This window comes from Macrobrachium rosenbergii, chromosome 1, assembly GCF_040412425.1.
Source record: "Macrobrachium rosenbergii isolate ZJJX-2024 chromosome 1, ASM4041242v1, whole genome shotgun sequence".
Lineage (NCBI taxonomy): Eukaryota > Metazoa > Arthropoda > Malacostraca > Decapoda > Palaemonidae > Macrobrachium > Macrobrachium rosenbergii.
This window is the reverse complement of record NC_089741.1, coordinates 19,231,167-19,249,811: the sequence shown is the minus strand read 5'-3', so window position 1 is coordinate 19,249,811 and position 18,645 is coordinate 19,231,167. Positions and strand designations below refer to the sequence as shown.

The 18,645-nt window shown below is 35.9% G+C and overlaps 1 long non-coding RNA gene across 1 annotated transcript in view; it reads left to right on the top strand.

The window, feature by feature from the left end:
• LOC136839422 (uncharacterized) overlaps window positions 1-18,645 on the top strand; it is a 486,213-nt gene that overhangs the window by 11,915 nt on the left and 455,653 nt on the right. The window contains exon 2 of the long non-coding RNA XR_010853346.1: window positions 772-883. This is a non-coding gene — a long non-coding RNA (uncharacterized lncRNA). The remainder of the gene's footprint in view (window positions 1-771; window positions 884-18,645) is intronic.

Here is an 18,645-nt window from a genome sequence, read left to right as displayed (position 1 = left end):
GCACCAAGGATGTTTTATCCCTCTTGCTGAATACTGTTTAATGGTATTGTTGATGGGTTTTCTTTTCGCATTAAGCTAAAAAAAGCCTTTTGAAATCTCTTATTCCATCACAATTTCAGAACCCCCAACTCCTACAAATATTGATTCCGGAAGGGGAATAGATGCAGAAACAAAATGTGTAGACAGTCGATAAATTAAAAGTCCTTTCTTGGCTTGGTATTGAATATATATATATATATATATATATATATATATATATATATATATATATATATATATATATATACACTGTATATATATATATATATGTATGTATCTGCATAATATATATATATATATATATATATATATATATATATATATATATATATATATATATATATATATACTTAATGTAACTAATAGGTCTATTCCTGGCGGTCTAATGGACGTTGGTTATCCTAGCTAGAGAGCGGAGATGAATGAAAGTCCTGGTCTGTACCTCTGGACTCGATCCACACACCTGAGTTCTGATGGTACTATTTAAAAGTTGAGTACCTTGGCCACGAATTATATATCTCGACTAATATTTGTGTATATTTAATTTATTTATTTATGGCATTATTTATTCTTTCGCTGGGTTCCTCTTTTGACCTACATAGAATGGAAAATTGCTCGGTAAGATAATGGCCTTTCTGGCTGCTTCCATAAGAATATGTCCTCACATTGTATATTTTATATTTTTTTTATTTTCAACTGAGGTGTTCATTTTACATTTCGTTCCTTCCACAGAGCCCCGGCAGAAGTGCTAAACGATTTAGGGAACGGAAAGCTTTTCCTGCAAAGGATCTACGGTGGCGCTTGAAGGAGGCCAAGGAACCGCCAGGATTTCGTCCAAGGAGGGGTGAGTCATCTGTTTATATTTCCAGTGTTCTTTTACCTCCATGAGCATGAGCTTTGATTCCGATGTATTTCAGGTAACACTGGACTTGGAGAGCTCTTTATACAGTTACATATTTATCTGTTTGTTGAGATGTCTTCTTTTATTTGCCTTTATCCGTTATCTCTCTCTCTCTCTCTCTCTCTCTCTCTCTCTCTCTCTCTCTCTCTCTGCTGTCTGTTTTTATTCCTCTTCTTCTCCGGATTACGAATTTGACGAACTCGACGACCTCGAATATACAGTAGAGCTTTGAAGAGGAAGGCGCAATAAGATCATGATGGGGGAGCGAAAGTTCCAGATCGCCATCTAACCTTCTTATATTGTGCAGCCTTTCTCAGAGGTAATAAAAAGTTGCTTGTGACGGGTTTCTTTAAAGGTTTTCGTATGACAAATTTGGGTAACTCAGTTCATCATGTGCGAGTTAAAATGCTTCTTTATACAATATATATATATATATATATATATATATATATATATATATATATATATATAGTGTGTGTGAGTGTGTATCAACATGCACAGCGTACACTATCAAACTCTGCTGTAATTAAACTCATTGACAGCTGAGAGCAGAGCAAACGTAATCTCTGGTGAGTTAGGACACTCCTGCATTTCACAACAAATTATGTCAAGTCTTCCTTTTTGGAATTGTTTATTTTTTTGAATTTCCAAAATTCGAGGAAACCTGAATGTTTGGGAAGGGCCTTTGAGCAACAGGTGTCTCGTTGGATGGTCGAAGTCGCTTTGGAATGAGGTCTTTCCTCGCCAGAGCAGCTCCTTCTCCTGGTGAGAAGTGAGGGGCAGACCTTCCGAGTAATCAGGGAAATGGAAGCGAAAGATAGGGGTTGGGAGAACAGATGATATAAAAACAGTGACTGGAATATCTTGTAATTCTGGCGTGGTAGGAGGTGTAGCTTTTAGAATGCAGAGATATTGAAGACTGACGTATGGAAGACGACAGAGACTGACAGACAGACGAAAGACAGACCTGCGGAGGGGCAAATCGGGGGACGGGTCTTTCACTAAATCCCTTTTGGGGTCTTTTGTTTGCTTCTGCGAATCTCACTGAAGTAATTGTTGATACTTAACTCGCCAGCCAGTTCGTAAAGTATACAGTGAATGAATATAAGTTTAATTTCTATTTTTCATTTCTCATGTTAACTTTGTAATATGTGATGAAGCAGATTTACATGGTGATATCATAATCCACAGTGAGTTGCAAGGATAACTTCCAATAGTTATCTGCAACCCGTGAGATTCAGAGCTTCATTTCTGCAGTACTATTTCGTTGCAAGTAGAGTCTGCACGTGTTGCCGGGAAAGGGGGGTTGTGCGGGGAGATTTCTCTTCTCAAAGGAATTCGGTTCTGGAATGCATCTGGGTCTTCGTACTTTGCATAATGGTGGTGGAAAACTTTTTTTTTTTTTTATTGCCTTCAGGTCCAGTTCCATCTCGCCGTGTGACAAGTGTTTATTGTAGCTCTCTTACGAAAAAGTGCATATAGCGCCTCTCTCTCTCTCTCTCTCTCTCTCTCTCTCTCTCTCTCTCTCTCTCTCTCTCTCTCTCTCTCTCTCTCTCTCTCTCTCAGTATTTATATATATATATATATATATATATATATATATATATATATATATATATATATATATATATATATATATATGTGTGTGTGTGTGTGTGTGTGTGTGTGTATATATATATATATTATAATTATATATATACATATATATATATATGTATATACATATATATATATATATATATATATATATATATGCATACAATCATGAAGCTACAAATGTCGCTTAATATCGAAATTCACGCTACCTCGGTATATCTCCGTTGGAGGTAGCGTGAATTTCGATATTAAGCGACATTTGTAGCTTCATGATTGTATATAAATCACGGTGTGATAAAAATTTCATAGTAAGAGCTGCGTGTTCCAAACGTACCAATGAACTGTCATGGCGGAGGTGGGTCATTGCCAAGGCTAGTACATTTCCCCGCTCACGACGGGTAAAAGCAGTACGACATCTCGGCAAAAGACTTATACGTCTCTTGATGGCTCAATGGTTAAACGTCCACTGGAGTCGCTGAATAGGTTTTCGTCACGGGTTCGTGTCCCGACGATTCCAATTCATTTATCACTTATATAAATTCCCCTTCGGCGACAATTCTCCAACGGAGATATAACGAGGTAGCGTGAATTTCGATATTAAGCGACATTTGTAGCTTCACGATTGTATATATATATATATATATATATATATATATATATATATATATATATATATATATATATTGAGAATTGTCGTATTTCACTCGTGACATCAGTAATACAATCCATTACTATGCCAGTAATAACGTATTAACATCGAATTCAATATACCTAGGGAATACCTTTCGTACAATTGGAATTAAGTATGGTGAGCACGTCTACCCTGACCACACACACACACATATATATGTATGTGTATATATATAAATATATACACTACAATGTATATATGTACTCATATAAATATATATATATATATATATATATATATATATATATATATATATATATATATATATATATATATATATATATATATATATATATATATATATATATATATATATATATATATATATATATATATATATATGTCATCACATAAACGCTATTTACATAGCCCTTATTAAGAGGGCAAGAATAAATGGACTCAGGAATCACAAACATGACAGACAGGACGAGATGAGAGAAGCAGATTCTAAATGAGTGATTGAAATTTTTGGTGGATTTTCATTTCTTTAGTAATTCGAGAACGTCCTGAGCATCGACACAGATGCCACGTGATTGGCTGTTCTTAAATAGAAGTGTTAATATCAGGCCTTAGATTTTAGGTGGTATCAGAAATTATTCTTTTTCTATTCAGTTCCCTTCTTATAAAGTTCCTGTTATTCTTCTCACAATGGATCTGATAATCCTCTGTGCACGAGCCAGTTTCGTTTTGGGCGGGTTTTTAGACTTGAAATTTAAATTTCCGTTTTTAAAATGTTTTTCTTTAATGCTTTATTTATGCCGTATTCTCACTTAAACAACATATCCTGTGGAAGCCTGCTTCATAAATTCATGATCTTTACCTTATCCTGAATAACAACTGTGACAAAAATGTTAATGATAATTATGCCATTGTAAGAACATTTATAAATTTGTTCATTAAAAAATTATTTTATCCATATAATTCTTTTAATTATAGTTTTTTTTAAACTAAGAGGCCATTGGAACACGAATAAAGGGAGAGAGAAGAAGAGGAAGAAGTATTTTATCTCCAAGCGACAAAGAACAGAGAAAAAGACCTTTCATTCCTTTTAAGGCTTTTTGGTCACGTGACAAGATTGCGCCATTAGACAGTGCAAGGTAACCCCCGAAGAAGTTAATGAGATTATTTTTCATCATTATCGATTACCAGTAAAGGCTCTCTCTCTCTCTCTCTCTCTCTCTCTCTCTCTCTCTCTCTCTCTCTCTCTCTCTCTCTCTCTCTCTCTCCTATCAGGGAGAGTATCATTTTTCGTTAAATAGGATTAATCAAAATAAGTCTCTCTCTCTCTCTCTCTCTCTCTCTCTCTCTCTCTCTCTCTCTCTCTCTCTGTGTGTGTTTGTGGCTCTAGGAAATAAGAGTATCTCACTTCATTACAGGAAGGAAAATCGGCTTAGCTAAACACGAAAGGTCATTTGATATTTAGTATTAATATTTTCACTTTTGAGACCAAGTTGTGATTTACTTGGGCCCATTATTGAAGGTTAAAGTTATCCATAATCGTGCGTCTGGCACCGCTATAGGTGCCAACTACTCAGGCCACCACCGGTCCGTGGCTGAAAGTTTCATGTGTCGCGGCTGAGAGTTTGAAGGGCCGTGGCTTAGAGTTTCATACAGCATTATACGCTGTACAGAAAACTCTATTGCGCCGGAGGAACTTTGGCGCATATTTTGCTTGTTTCTATTTGATTATAAGCCTCGAAAACGGAGAGGGACTTTGGTTTCTCTTGAGTTCCTGTATTTCTTCCCTTCGTGCTGCTTGCTTTAGTTCTCTTTCGAAACGAAGGCTCTGCTCTTAAAGGTAGTGTCGCCAATGGCACCTTCCTGAAGGTGGATAGTCACAGCCCTCGGCAGACGAGTCCTAGTCATCCTAATATTTAATGTTTAGTGAGGCCCACTTGACTCACTTTTGCAGTTGAATTTATATTTGAGGTTATTGTTAAAGGGGAGGTGCGTCGTGTGTTTTTGGTGAATAGTATCTGAAAATAGTCATATCCCGCATGTGACGTCTCCTGTGCTGCGTTCACGCTCTTTGCAGACCTTCGTCATTTGGTTTTCATAAACCAAGCTCACCTGGTCTCCATGTCATCGGTCCTAATGAGAGTTTGGCCACGGGCTTGACAACGGCAAGTTTAAATATTAGCTTACCCATGGATTGCCGGTCTTACACTTAAAAATATGTTAGTACACATTACACATAACGAGTAAAATGACAGGAAATAGAAGAAGATGTAAAAAAAAGAAACGAGGAGGAATGAACATGTACAGATCAGATAGTAGTAAACAGATCTGAATGTATATAACAGTGGTAAATAAAGGTGAGTGAATCTAAGTGTATGAACTACTAACAAATTACAATAATCAAAACTGAAAGTGCGTAACCAATAGCTTAGCAAATGAATAAAGTAAATAAAGCAGAGGAATTAGTAACCGCATTCCGCATCCAAAATCCAATCAAAAAAGAGGAGAGACAAAAAGAGAGTGGGCAAAATTAAACAAAAATGAAGTTTCCTGACTATTCTCGCCGCAGGGACGTACCACTTACAGCATGCCTAGCGTGTTACACTGTGGTGGCACTAAGGATATTTCATAGCATCATTTCTGCCCTTGAATTGTCGACTTTGGTCTCTTCCCACTCAGCTGTCCAACTTCTTACACTTTTTTCGAGATAGTTCTTGTAAATAATATTAATAATAATAATAATAATAATAATAATAATAATAATAATAATAACGAATTACAGCTTGCATAGAAAACTGAATTTGCACTCCATGGACCACCAAAATGATTACAATCTATCCTTCTTCCCTTGCGTGGAATCATGGCGACAGTAATGAAAGGTTTCGGGAGACTCTTCCTGATGTGCTCAAAGCCTCGGAAATCGTTGTGCCCAAATGATGTCAAATAAATGGGGATGCCAGAGGGAATTAACGTCATTGTTCAGTACAGATGAAGCCATATTAAAGGCTTCCGTCGCCTGCAGCGACACTCATTTCACAATGGATTTTAACGCATTCATCGTGATGTGTGTGTCTGTGTTGGAGTTCCCTCGAGTAAGTGGACTTTATTCATTGGGCTTTGATCTAAATAAGACCTTATTGGTAGGATGTATAGGGTCTAAATTCATAAGACTTAGTTTTAGTTTCTGTAAAAGAAAACTATTGTGCCGGCTTTGTCTGTCCGTCCGCACTTTTTTTGTCCGACCTCAGATCTTAACAACTACTGAGGCAAGCGGGCTGCAAATTGATATGTTGATCATCCACCCTCCAATCATCAAACATACCAAATTGCAACCCTCTAACCTTAGTATTTTTTTTTTTATTTAAGGTTAAAGGTAGCCATAATCGTGCATCTGGCAGCGATATAGGACAGGCCACCACCGTGCCGTGGTTAAAGTTTCTTGGGCCGCTGGTCATACAGCTTGTACCGAGACCACCGAAAGATAGATCTATTTTCGGTGGCCTTGATTATACGCTGTACACAAAACTCGATTGCGTCGAAAAAACTTGGCGCGTTTTGTATTTGTTTACTTGTTTATTTTTAGATGGCTTAAATTTATAAGAATTGATATCATTCAGGTGATTTAGCTGTACACGACTTAATTGAGTGTACTTGCTAGAAGTAACCCAGTAAATCCGAACTTAGTGATAACTAACGATTTCAGTAATTTACAGTCTAAACTTATAATGCTTGATTGGCATAATTAAGTAATGCTTAAATCGGTAAGATATTTTGATATAATTATGTTGAACCTAAATGTATGAGACGTGACCGGTATTATTCATTGGAAATGGAATTACCAGTCCTGATTAGAGTTATGTATGTAACCTTAGTTTCTAAAACCTGACTGGTATTAATCATGGGATTTGAGTTTCAGACACTTTCTTAGTATTATTTACAGCATCTTTAATTATGTGAAGCCTGTTTTTCATTATTTATCGCACTTTCATTCATAAAAATAATAGTTATATTCTAAAGCCTTCAATTTATATTACCTAATTATTATCATTTATAGAAAATCATTTTGGAAGGCCCAATTGATGTTATATTTGGGACCTAAAAACCCAATTGGTGTTATTTACAATAATTTGTTAATTACAGAGAATCCCAAGATTTTCAGTATATCAAGTGAACGATTTGATTTCAGATTAAAAGAAAAGGATTTTTTTTTTACCTCGCCTTTTACTAGTCAGTTAGTACGGGGTGCTTTTAATGTAACCTTGGTTGTTCTTCTCAATTTCAGAAAGCTTTTGTTATTTGGCAACCTAATTTGTATTTCATATTTGCTCCAGTAACTTTTATTTAAGTTTTAAAGGCTTTTTCCCAACCAGCACCGAATGTTGGTGCCTGTTCATATACAGATGATATAGTGCTTATGACACAAGTCTCACTAACAAGAAAGCTCTTCGTTGGTCGAGTCGGTAGAGCTGTGGACTAGCACTCGCTAGGCCCGAGTTCAAGTCCCCGGCCAGCTGATGAAGAGTTAGAGGAATTTATTTCTGGTGATAGAAATTCATTTCTCGCTATAATGTGGTTCGGATTCCACAATAAGTTGTAGGTCCCGTTGCTAAGTAACTAACTGGTTCATAGCCACGTAAAATAAGTCTAATCCTTCGGGCCAGCCCTAGGAGAGCTGTTAATCAGCTCAGTGGTCTGGTAAAACTAAGGTATACTTACTTTTTACTCACTAACAAGAGGACCAGTGTTCGATTTCCGGCGAGGCATATGAATTAAGGCACCAACCTATAAATACGATTCTGCTCCTTTTGGCTGGAACAGTGAAATGAACTTGGTAATTACAGTAGTTGGCTTCGTAGACAGGGTGGAAGGTAAGGATCTAGCAATCTCATTTCCAACCTGGGAATCGATAGGAAACACCAACTGTAAAGTTAAGTATACCTTACTTTAACCAGACCACTGAGCTGACCAACTGTAAAGGAAAAAGAATGGTATGTATATATGTATATATATATATATATATATATATATATATATATATATATATATATATATATATATATTATATATATACATTATATATATATATATATATATATATATATATATATATATATATATATATATATATATATATACTATATATACACAGTATATATATATATATATATATATATATATATATATATATATATATATATATATATATATATATATATATGACTATTTATCACATCACCGTGATTCATATACAATCAGAAAGCTACAAACGTCCTTTAATATCCAATTCGCTCTACCTCGAAATGATATATTTTCATATATGTTACCGAAGGGGAATTTTTTAGTTGATAATAAGTTCACCGTCCCGTGGGGTCGAACCAGCGAAGGACGAGGACTCAGGACTACAGGGACGCACTAACCCAGTCGGCCACAAGAGAGGTTATATGAAAATATATTATTTCCGAGGTAGAGCGAATTGGATATTAAAGGACGTTTGTAGCTTTCTGATTGTATATGAATCACGGTGATGTGATAAATAGTCATAATATGGCTACGTGCGACAAACGCATTACACGGTCAACATGGCAGAGGTGGGTGGATATCGTCTCCAAATGCAAAACACCTGAGTTCGACAGGTGAGTTGATGGGAGGCGATATTCACTTATACCTCTCTTGTGGCCGACTGGTTAGTGCGTCCCTGTAGTCCTGAGTCCTCGTCCGTCGCTGGTTCGACCCCACGGGACGGTGAAATTATTATCAACTAAAAATTCCCCTTCGGTAACATATATGAAAATATATCATTTCCGAGGTAGAGCGAATTGGATATTAAAGGACGTTTGTAGCTTTCTGATTATATATATATATATATATATATATATATATATATATATATATATATATATATATATATATATATATATATATATATATATATATATATATATATATATATTATATATATATATATATATATATATATATATATATATATATATATATATATATTGTGGGTGTATGTTTATGCATTTTCTGGAATATTTGTTTTTTTATGAATTTATGTTTATGAATTTCCCTGTTTAGTGGTCACCTACCATGGTGCTACGGTTCATAATTTCTGCAGAACTTTCCCGAAGGGTTATCGTGTTTATGTGAGGGTAAAACAGATTCTATAGCCACAACGTAATCACAGCCTTCATCGTAACCGCCAAATGAAATGGCCTCAGAAAGGGAAGCGATTAATCCTGTGTGGAAACTCATTTGAATATTCATAGGTGATCCTGCGTAGGGTGTTGTTATATCATTAGGGGTTAACAGGACTCTCTCTGAACGGAATGATAATTATCTTGGAACGACATCTGTATCTCGGCTCTTGAAAGGGACGAGGGCAAGACCCGTTAAGACTTAATCCGTATTGCAATGGGTTGTTTGGCTACAACAGACAGACACTGGGCAACGGAAGGCCAAGAGAGACAACGTCTGCTCACTTCCCCCAAATCTCCCATGTAGGCAGAGCTCTGTCTACCTCCTTATTGCGTCAGCAGGTGAATTGCCGTAATGGGGAGTTACCTCTAAGATATGTCATCGCCTACGTAGCTACCCCAGGTGGGTAGACCTTGTCTCTCTCAGCCTTGGGGCAACATGGTATTTAAACCGAAGTAGACTTTAAATAAATTCTTCTGTTTTGGTACAGTTGCAACAGAATGGCCTTCGAGGCGTGTGCACAAATGACCACAAAACCCAACGCTCAAATGTTCTGTTTCGTTTCAAGGTTAATCTGGAATAGAATCACGTCTAAGATATTAACACTAACACCAAAGGGATAATTTAGATTGCCTTTCAGCATCTTTTATTAATGACGCCCCGATGAGAGAATGTTGTTTCCGAAACTTTTGCTGACTATGAAAACAAACAGGAGGGATAAATGATAATATACTTATATTAATTAGTAAAATAATCTTGTTATCATCTACTTATTATCGTGAGATGTTTATTTACACGCTAGATTATGACATGACACATTGGCGTTAGGAAAGTTCTTATAAAGCTAATCACCGTCAACGACAGTTAGACTTTTTTCTTTTTCTTGACTTGCAATCGACGTTGATGGACAACTTGTTAAGGCCAAGTACAACTTTTTTGTTGTTATCATTTTGCTTAGGATAAACTTCGTGAATTACTACATGGAACTGTTTTGGCAACATTGATGACAGGACATAAAGCTGTGAATAATACAGAATTATGAGAGTTCTCCAATTACAAAACACGTAGCGATGTAGATCACCGTCCTCTCCATTTATAGTCATTATACTTGGAAAAATAACAGGAGTCCTATCAATGGTGGTTTCAGTTTTAAATGAACCCATTTTCATTGTTATTAACGTTATTCGTAACTTTTATACCTCTGTCTGATGTTATGTTGACTTTTACGCCAAGTCCGACCACAAAGAGATGCCATTTGTATCATTAAGAGAACCATTCATCAAGGGAACACAGAGAAAGCAGCAACAAAGCCTGGAAATGCTCTAAGCTTTAGTCTAATAGGAGTCTTGGTCTGTTCCGCAGCTGGTTTGCGGAGGGACAGGATAATGCACGTGGTTTGCGAAACGTTTCTATTTTGACGGGGTTTTCATTCGAGATAATGTGTATCCTTCTCTCTCTCTCTCTCTCTCAATATGCATTTAGACATACAATGTTTTTATTAAGACTTTTTTTTTTTAATATCTAAAGATGCTTTCAGGTAAGCCCGCCATCACCTTGAGGCGAGGTTAGATGCAATTGCAGGAAAGCGGGATTCGTGCTTTGGCATCAATAGCTCTTTTTCCGGGCACAAAAAGCCCTTTGTTGGCCGAGTTGGTTGAGCTTCAGACCGTCATTCGATGGGCCGGAGTTCGATTCTCGCCGCCGGCTGATGAAGAGTTAGAGGAATTTATTTCTGGTGATAGAAATTCATTTCTCGCTATAATGTGGTTCGGATTCCACAATAAGCTGTAGGTCCCGTTGCTAAGTGACCAATTGGTTCTTAGCCACGTAAAATAAGTCTAATCCTTCGGGCCAGCCCTAGGAGAGCTGTTAATCAGCTCAGTGGTCTGGTAAAACTAAGCTATACTTACTTCCGGGAACAAATTTAAAATGAATGCAAGTGAAGCTGAGGGGAAGTTAATAGTTTCTTTTGATTTCACATTATCACAATCGCGTTACCTTGACATGGCCACTGAAGAGACCCGGATACCGCTACGGCCAGCGGTATTGATAGCCGTTTATATCTTCTTTTATTGCCTGTTTGGAATTAAAACGCCTTTGATATTGCCGCGTTATGCAAGATAACAACAACAGGCAACAACTTTGCAAACTTGAGTTGACTCATTTGAAGACTCACCAGACGATTTTTCAGTTTTCTGCAAAAGAAAACTATTGATATGGCTTTGTCTGTCTGTCCGCACTTTTTCTGTCCGCCCTCAGATCTTAAAAACTACTGAGGCTAGAGGGCTGCAAATTGGTATGTTGATCATCCACCCTTCAATCATCAAGCATACCAAATTGCAGCCCTCTAACCTCCGTAGTTCTGATTTTAAGGTCAAATCTAGCCATAATCGTGCATCTGGCAACGCTGTAGGACATGCCAGCACCGGGCCGTGGCTGAAAGTTTCATGGGCCGCGGCTCATACAGCATTTACCGAGACCACCGAAAGGTAGATATATTTTGTGTGGCCTTGATTATACGCTGTACAGAAGCCTCAATTGCCCCGAAGAAACTTCGACGCAATTTTTACTTGTTTATTTTTGTTTTGTCTTAAACTTAAACATACAGTAATAAATAAAAAAGTTAATGGCAATACTGATAAGAAGCTAAAATAATATGAATAATAGTGAGGTTTAAGAAGATTTGTCTAACCCAGGCACACGCATCAACATGTTATAATGACATGGGGCAATATATTTTCAGTGATGAGAATGACGTGATAACACATCATTTCCGTTGTTTGTAATTTCATTTCTGCATTACATCGTTTTTATCGTTTTCATCGCAACACGAACATTCTGTTTGAGAATACCACGAGCATAATCACTGAGTTTTCGTTTCCATAAATGGCGATAAAAACTGACAATGAAGTTTAAACTTTAATTCAGATGTTCATGTTATCTGACAGATAAAATTTAGCTTCCTTTTCATTGTGAGTTTACTTATGTTCAAGATTGTCGGTTAAAAGATCTCACAGTTCTTATTTTTGTTTTGTTTTGCTCTTCTTGGTAATAAGACGAAAGTACTTAACATCTCAATAGTTTCACTTTTCCTTCGTGGCTGTAACTTTGTTCATATATATATATATATATATATATATATATATATATATATATATATATATATATATATATATATATATATTTTGTGTGTGTGTGTATAGATTTATATATGTAATTGTAGGAAGATGAGCCCTGCAGCATTCTAGTAACTCTTGAAATAAGATTTCTATACGTGTTTCTGTGTGAATATCCTGGCCATAAAATGAGAGAGATGTGCTGTTACCTTTCCTATAGCAAACCCTCGAATTCCGTGATCAGACCTGATAAAAATTTCTCTTCCCCAAATCGTAAGCTTCAGGCTTCTCTCTTATGTGAGTAGAGAACTTAGATTCACCATTGCGAGTATTGATGTTAAAGATAAGCTGGAACATTTTATTTTGTCCAAACAGGAGCTTTAAGTTATTCCTGTTTATTTAAAAGTAAAATCTCTCGCATAAGAGTAACTTGATTGAAGAGCTGTCTCTTAAAAGAATTATGGACCTGAACAATTCCGCCTCTGATTAACATGCCCCGAGGATACTTTTCCGTTGGGTAAACATGTGACATAAAGCGTATGCGGTAAATTTATCGATAGCAATTCATCGACAACAATTCATCGACAACAATTCATCGATTAGCAATTCATCGACCAAGCAATTTACCGATTCAATAATTCGTCGATTTACAGAAAAAATAAAAACATAATTCAAAGGTTTAAAAAAGCAAATAACCTATTCAACAATTCATCTATTTACAGAAAAATAAAAGTTAAAAATAGCAAACCACCAATATAACAATTCATCTATTTACAAAAAAATAAAAACAAAATTACGAGATTTTCCTTTTAAAGAGAAACAAAAATGCTTTAGTTCTTATCTTCAAGCCCTCGAGGATGGATATTCAGTTTGTTGAAACAGAAAAAGGCAGGAAAAAAATAGTTTGTGTGCGGCCATCTGTTCTATAGAGAAAAGAAGATCGAAGAGACTGTGCACTGGAAGTGTGAGAAATATACTATAAAAATAACTGTCGAGCTCGAGTGAGTACATGCGGAAACACGATAATAAGGCAATCAAATGAACATAATCACGCTGCTAATGCAGCAAGTGTCGAAGCAGCGAAAGTCTGTGAGAAAATTCGCGAAAAGGAAAAAAATACAACGGAGTCAGCTCATGCCCTATTGTCCGATGTTCTTGGAGAATGCAGTCAAGCAGCAATTGGTAAGCTTCCAAGCACTGACTGTATGAAAAGAACTGTGAGAAATATCCGATTTAAGAAGAACGATGGACCTAGCCTTCCAACATCGAAAAGACATAACTTCCCGGAAGGATTGACAAAGTTGTCAAATGGCGACGAGTTTTTGTATTTTGATTCTGGAAATGTTGAGGACCGAATATTAATCTTTGCGACAAAGAAAAGTCTTGAACTCTTGTTAAAGTGCAAACATTGGTACGCCGACGGAACGTTTAAATCGGTGCCTTTGTTGTTTTATCAATTATACACACTCCATGGACTGGAAGAAAATACATCTATTCCTTTAGTATACGCTTTGTTACCTGGAAAATCAAATAGAAATTGCGTAACATTACTAGAAAATATCAAAAAGTTTAATCGTATGCAAGCACCGTTAACAATCACACTAGATTATGAAAAGCTATGATTAAGGCTGTTAGTGAAGTGTTTAGCACCACACAGCAACGTGGGTGTTTTTTTCACTTTTCTCAATGCATTATGCGATCGATTCAGTCAAACGGCTTAAAGCAAAGGTACGAGACCGACGCAGACTTTGCATTAAGTCTTAAAATGCTATCGGCTCTAGCATTTGTTCCTGTTCATGCAGTCATAGGAGCATTTGAAGAGTTATGTGATAGTGATGCCATACCTCTTGAAGCACAACCAGTTGTCGATTACATGGAGGATACTTGGATAGGTCGGCCTGATCGAAGACTAGTACGTCGACCTCCTCAGTTTCCACATAAAATGTGGAATGTGTATCAAGCCGTTTTGGAAGATCTACCTAAAACCAACAACTCAGTCGAGGGCTGGCATCGGGGTTTTGAGGCGCAGCTCACATCTTACCATCCTAACATTTGGAAGTTTGTGGTGTGCATCAAACGGGAACAAACATTGAGCAATGCCAAAATTGAACAATACCTTGCGGGACAAGAGCCCCCTTTGAAAAAGCGGAAATACCGTGACTGCCAAACGGATAAAAAAGAATTGTATTGAACTATGATGCTAGTGAGCCTGTATTGACTACTTGAGGGGCTTAGCGCATAACATCTCTTTTTAATTAGTAAAAAGCTTTCCTTTTACAATTGAATGAAAATTTTTTTTAAAGATATTCATATTTCAAAATTTTTCAAGACATAAGAATAAAGGTTGAATTTATGTATTTTAACATTTTCTTTGAATTTGTTTTATTTCCATATTCTTTTGCAGATCATTGTTATATCAAAACAAAAAATGATTATGTGAATAATAAATACTTTATCTTTCATCCCTGTAAACTTTTCTTTGACCTCTATTAATAATAATAATAATAATTATTATTATTATTATTGTTAATATTATTATTATTATTATTATTATTATTATTATTATTATTATTATTATTATTAAACAAACAAACAAACTCAGGGCAACAGACGAAAGCTAAATGACTGAAGTTACAAACAAACCACTTAAAAAACTAAAAGCAATGCAAATTAAATGACCAAAGTAGTCAATCGATAAATTGGTGAATCGGTGAATTGCTTGGTCGATGAATTGCTAATCGATGAATTGTTGTCGATGAATTGTTGTCGATGAACTGTTATCGATGAATTTTCCTAGACTCGACATAAAGATCCTTCATTCTAAGTGGAAGATTTAGAGTCTAATTATCTCGCAAATGCGCCTTTGTTTGCTCATGTGCATTGTCCCACCTGCTTGTGAAATATAAAAAGTGATACTGATACGGATAACAGTGTTTAAACTCAAATTAGCGTTCTTGTGGGCGTTGGTAATTGATAACTTTGTATAAATATAAACACAGTCTGCATCAGGCAGGGAAATTTAATTATTCGTACATTGACAGTAATAAAAGCGCCGCATATCTGTTATGGCAAAATACAGTAGTTGATCATGTCAACAAATTCTTTCTTCGTCACGAGTGTATCAACTATCATTAGTTGATAAATAAAGTTAGGTTACCAAATAACGGGAGGGATAGGTATTACTCACTTCCAATGATCCAGTTTTCTTCTCTTTTAATCACTTTCATAGCTTACAATATAATTAACTTATTTTACAAGGAATTTGCTTCTTGGAGATCAGAGTAAATAGGCATTTTGTCCTACAAGTGATGACCGACATTCCATATGAATGCTTGTTATATGGCGGATCTTATCAGAATAATGTTGATGATAAGTTACGAAAGAATAAAATACTACGAAATTCTGTATGACAAATAGCAGTAACATATAACAGATCATACACAAAGCTAATCAGAAAAAGCACTCAGACACCGCACCTCTCCACCAACGTCAACTTGTATAAACACATGTTTTTATTAACCAAATGCCGTTAGTGACCGGGATCAGTTAACAAAATCTTCAGGTCTTATATCTCCCAGGTTTTAATCACGTTGCCAGTCACAAGGCGCGAGGCCAGCACTTGGGTAACATTATCATAAATGTTCTAGATGTAACGTTCAGCGTATACTTATCAACAACAGAGGAAACATATACAAATCACAGCAAAAGAATAACCTTCGCAACTTTGTTGGCGCAGTTAATTATGGACACCTGAAACGCTTGTCGTTTAATGTAAACATATTTCGAGTTCAGTTCTGTTGTCTTTCTTCCAAGAACTAAGACAAAAAAGTCGGCTAACGATCACTCAGAGCAAGGGCAAAGTGTCATTTACACGTCAATAGCTTCCTTAATGAGCTGATAAAGTTTTGAATTTAATAATACTGCACTTGAAGCAAGGATATTGCTTCGTATTGGAGACGACCAAAAAATTTCGTCAGAAAACGTAATCTGATATTGAGCCAAGCTTCCAGGAGACAGTGATTCACTCATCGCTTCTTATGACGACCGATTTTGATTGAAGTTCTTAACGGCGCTGTGACAGAACATTCACATTCCATTTAAGATTTTATTATGGGCCACTCATCAGTAGTGTAATGGAGGAGATATCTCATTTATAATTTTTGTTTGAAATTGAAAGATTCGCAGCATACTTTATCTGAAGTGAAGTCAACGCTCAGTGGTCATATCTCCAAAAGTTAAATTGACCATTTAATGCAAGAGCTTGATTGCCTATTTTTTGCGTGATAAATGGTTCTCCATAATGGTCCCCTCTGGTTTAATTACGCACATTAGCGATTATGCACGATTTTGGAAAAGTGAAATTCCTCTCTCTCTCTCTCTCTCTCTCTCTCTCTCTCTCTCTCTCTCTCTCTCTCTCTCTCTCTCTCTCTCTCTTACAGTTGTATTCCACGGTACTACTACGGCAGCGAACTTCGTATGTGTCGTTATTTCCGCTTACTTCTTATTTTATTTATTTTGGAGATGAAGAGTCCCACCGCCTTTGGATTCCTGGGTAAAGAAAAACGGCCTTTGAGGAGACACAAAAGGCGCCAGTGACCAACGGTTGCAAATGGCTAAAGAACTCGATCTTGGTCAGGACCTGAAGCTCAAGGCTTTTCATGTGCTAAGTTACGCGACTTCACAGAAAATGTGCTAAAGGTTCTTTGGGTTCCTTCCTTACACTTCTCGTCCGTTCCATTCGGTGTCTTCCCACCCAGCTGTCCAGCTTCTTTAATATCACTTCGCCTCAGGATTCCCCTGTCAAATGAAGGTAAGTTTATCGGGCCAGGGATGTAATTCTAAAAGTGACTCGGTTGTCTGGTTAATCTGCTTTATGAGTAACCATTTCAAATGTATCTGTCAACAAAAGAAACGTGCTTGTTTTGCTCATACTTTGCTTCAGGTATCGGAAAACATTATATATATATATATATATATATATATATATATATATATATATATATATATATATATATATATATATATACTGAAGAAATATAAAAGTAAGTTTACAAAGAAAGCTCATATAAATGACAGATGGGGATTATAAAGGAAACATATGTACCTGGAATCCAACACAATTGAAGAATTAGTAGAACTGCCAAAACAGGGTTAAATATTTAACAGGTTTTACAAAGGATTAGGATCAACCGTTCAGAAGCAGGGACAGGACAATTAAAAGATTATACAGGGTCGTGACTGACCACCTAAAAAAAAAAATTTTTAGTACAACAAAATAATTCTCTTTTTTGTAAACAACAATAACTTTTTGCAGGATGAAGATTTTTACAAATAAAAAATTATATTAAACATACGGACACGCAGAAAATATATATCAAGTAACTAACTTGTAATTAAGTCAGTGATTTTATTTTTTAGGTCATTCTTGAACATTTTTCTAATACAGGGGTCCAAATAATACATGCCAGGGCTAAGATTAAAATTACAACTGGAAGTAAGCTGGATAATAGGGGACTCCAATAGATTTCTTGAAGAGAAATCTTTCGATCTGGCAATCACTGAACTTTCAGTCCAATTTATCCTGTGAGATTTTTCACTTAAATGAATGAATATAGCATTGGATGCTTGTCCAGTTTTGACTGAATACTTATGTTGCTTAATACGTACATCTAAATCTTTGCTAGATTGGCCAATATAAAAAGAGGGGCAGTCCAAACATGGAATTTTATATATTGTTGTTTTCTTTAGGGCTATTTTTCATTAACATTCTTTTGAGTGTGTTATTATAAGAAAAAACGAGGTTTACATTAAAAGCTTTTAACAACGATGTTATGTTTTCAAAACCACTAAAATAAGGCAAGCTAAGAATGTTCTTTGGGGTTTCTTTCTTCATGTTACTTTCGTTATAAAACTTTTTGTGGGCTTTGCTATAACAAATATCTAGTATATGTGAAGGATAAAATAAATCTGTCCCTATTTTTCTTATGTATTAAATTTCTTTATCCAAATAATAGGGACTGACAATGCGCAAGGCTCGTAAAAACATAGAGGAAAAAATTGATATTTTGATGTTAAGGTAATGGCCTGAATAGACATGGACATAAGTTGTTGGTTGGTTTCCTATAAATACTGAATTTACGTTGAAA